This window comes from Schistocerca serialis, unplaced genomic scaffold (genome assembly GCF_023864345.2).
Source record: "Schistocerca serialis cubense isolate TAMUIC-IGC-003099 unplaced genomic scaffold, iqSchSeri2.2 HiC_scaffold_1198, whole genome shotgun sequence".
Classification (NCBI taxonomy): domain Eukaryota; kingdom Metazoa; phylum Arthropoda; class Insecta; order Orthoptera; family Acrididae; genus Schistocerca; species Schistocerca serialis.
In genome coordinates, this window is record NW_026047401.1 from 105,001 (window position 1) to 107,500 (window position 2,500).

General features: G+C 57.7%; 1 non-coding gene across 1 annotated transcript in view; it reads left to right on the forward strand.

Moving 5' to 3' along the window:
• Positions 1 to 2,435: 2,435 nt before the first annotated feature.
• The window catches only part of LOC126435214 (small subunit ribosomal RNA), a 1,910-nt gene continuing 1,845 nt past the window's right edge, over positions 2,436 to 2,500 (forward strand). The window contains exon 1 of the ribosomal RNA XR_007579771.1: positions 2,436 to 2,500. This exon is cut by the window's right edge and continues 1,845 nt beyond it. This is a non-coding gene — a ribosomal RNA (small subunit ribosomal RNA).

A 2,500-nucleotide genomic window follows, 5' to 3' on the forward strand; every position in this document is an offset into this window, starting at 1 on the left:
CTATGTTGCGCCTTAACCTAACCTATGTTGCGCCTTAACCTAACCTATGTTGCGCCTTAACCTAACCTATGTTGCGCCTTAACCTAACCTATGTTGCGCCTTAACCTAACCTATGTTGCGCCTTAACCCAACCTATGTTGCGCCTTAACCCAACCTATGTTGCGCCTTAACCCAACCTATGTTGCGCCTTAACCCAACCTATGTTGCGCCTTAACCCAACCTATGTTGCGCCTTAACCCAACCTATGTTGCGCCTTAACCCAACCTATGTTGGGCCTTAACCCAACCTATGTTGGGCCTTAACCCAACCTATGTTGGGCCTTAACCCAACACACGTTGGGCCTTAACCCAACACACGTTGGGCCTTAACCCAACACACGTTGGGCCTTAACCCAACACACGTTGGGCCTTAACCCAACACACGTTGGGCCTTAACCCAACACACGTTGGGCCTTAACCCAACACACGTTGGGCCTTAACCCAACACACGTTGGGCCTTAACCCAACACACGTTGGGCCTTAACCCAACACACGTTGGGCCTTAACCCAACACACGTTGGGCCTTAACCCAACACACGTTGGGCCTTAACCCAACACACGTTGGGCCTTAACCCAACACACGTTGGGCCTTAACCCAACACACGTTGGGCCTTAACCCAACACACGTTGGGCCTTAACCCAACACACGTTGGGCCTTAACCCAACACACGTTGGGCCTTAACCTGCTCTGTAATTGTCATACGACGCGTTAAATTAGTGTAGTGTTGCCTAACTGCAACCCCCGCAATATAGTTTGCTACTCGCACTGCCCGGTCCCCAGTGTATCGCTTCATGTTAAACACCTTGCAGCTATACACTGTAATGTGGATGGCAGCAGGACGTACATGCTCAATGCCCTTTGCAGTTGTTCATTGGCATTTGCAGTTGTTCATTGGCATTCGCATGGCGAAGCACTTAGCCTACGCTGTGGTACGGCCTGTGTCAACTGTCCGCTGATGTTGTACGTCCAAATCACACACTGTACTGCACATTGGTCCTCATGTACTGAATGATACATCGTGGTACATGTGACCGTACAACGACTGCGCCAACAACGGCGAACCATGCGGTCCAAATGTTGTGCACTCAGCTACGTGTCGTCTCCCTATAAGAGCTGGATTGCAGTGTGGTATGCCCTGGATGGCGATCAGCATGAGCCGTCTGTTGATGTAGTGGCGCGTGTTGTCAGACGTAGTCGTCTCTTCTCACACACCGTGATAGCATGGTGCACTGCGTTCCACATCTGCGACATGCGACAGAGGCCGGTTGACAGTCGTTCGCGCAATGGACATCGCATACGTACGGGGGCCACCTTCCACGTGTTCGCGAAGCGTGCACATGTTGTTGCGTGTATGTGGGCAGACATAGTGTGTCGTGACACCTGACACAGGCATGCAACAATCGTTGAATTTGCAAATGGCGATGGACGCCTACGTTTGCTGGTGACGTTACGCAAATGAACAACTGGTAAACCGTTGTGGTGCGGTTGTTCTCGCTAGAGGTGAATCAGTGATGGCGACGATCGGTTGAGCTACCAACCGGTTGTTCCAGCGATACCCACCATGCCCACGAACGTGAATGGCATCTGGGTGTGAAGCGATACGCGGCGGTGGCTGGGTGGGACCGTCCCCGGCCGGTGAGGGGGGGCCTCCCGGCGTGCTGGCCGCGCGGTGCGTGGGCGCACGCGCTACAGCCGGCTGGTGGGGGCGGCCAGTGGCAGGCGCGCCGGCCGACGGAGGCGGCAGGCGGCGCAGCTGCGCGCCGGCGCACCCTGCACGCGGCGCCGTGCGGCCAAAGTAGGTCCTCGCGGGCCCGGTGCGAAGCGCGGTGGACATCTGCAGTGTGCTGGTCCGATTGAGGACTGTGTGCGCTGAGGATGCGCCGCCGCCCGGCGCTCGGCGCCGCGACGCCGTCTGCTGCTCGGTCGCCTCTGCGGTTCTCGCAGGTGGTTTGTATCGCAGCTGTGCGGACGTGTTGGCGCGTGCGCTGTGCTGGGAGAGTTCGCTTCGGCACCCAAGTGGGGCTTTTGTCCTTCTGTGGCGCTGGCGTTGGAGCTGCCGGTCACCGTAGGTGGCGCGTGTTGTCTCCCGCCGGCAATGCCACGACAGCACGCTCCCGGGCCTCTGTCGGCAGCGGCAAGCTCAGTTGGGAGCACGGGTGGTCGCACCTAAAGCGTCTACTCGCCAAACCCCGGGCGATTGCGCCTCTCTCGAACCCGACCAAGTACTTAGGACGGCGCTGCGCGCCGCCGGGACCTGAGAGGGTTTCGAGGTGTATGGTGCAGGGGAGCTCAGCCTCCTCCTGTTTGCAGAATAATTGAGCGGACGCTTGCGTGTTCGCGCGGGCCCCCGGGACACACTCCCGGGCGGCCGGCTGCTCAGCTCTAGTTGACGCAGCTCCCTGGTTGATCCTGCCAGTAGTCATATGCTTGTCTCAAAGATTAAGCCATGCATGTCTCAGTA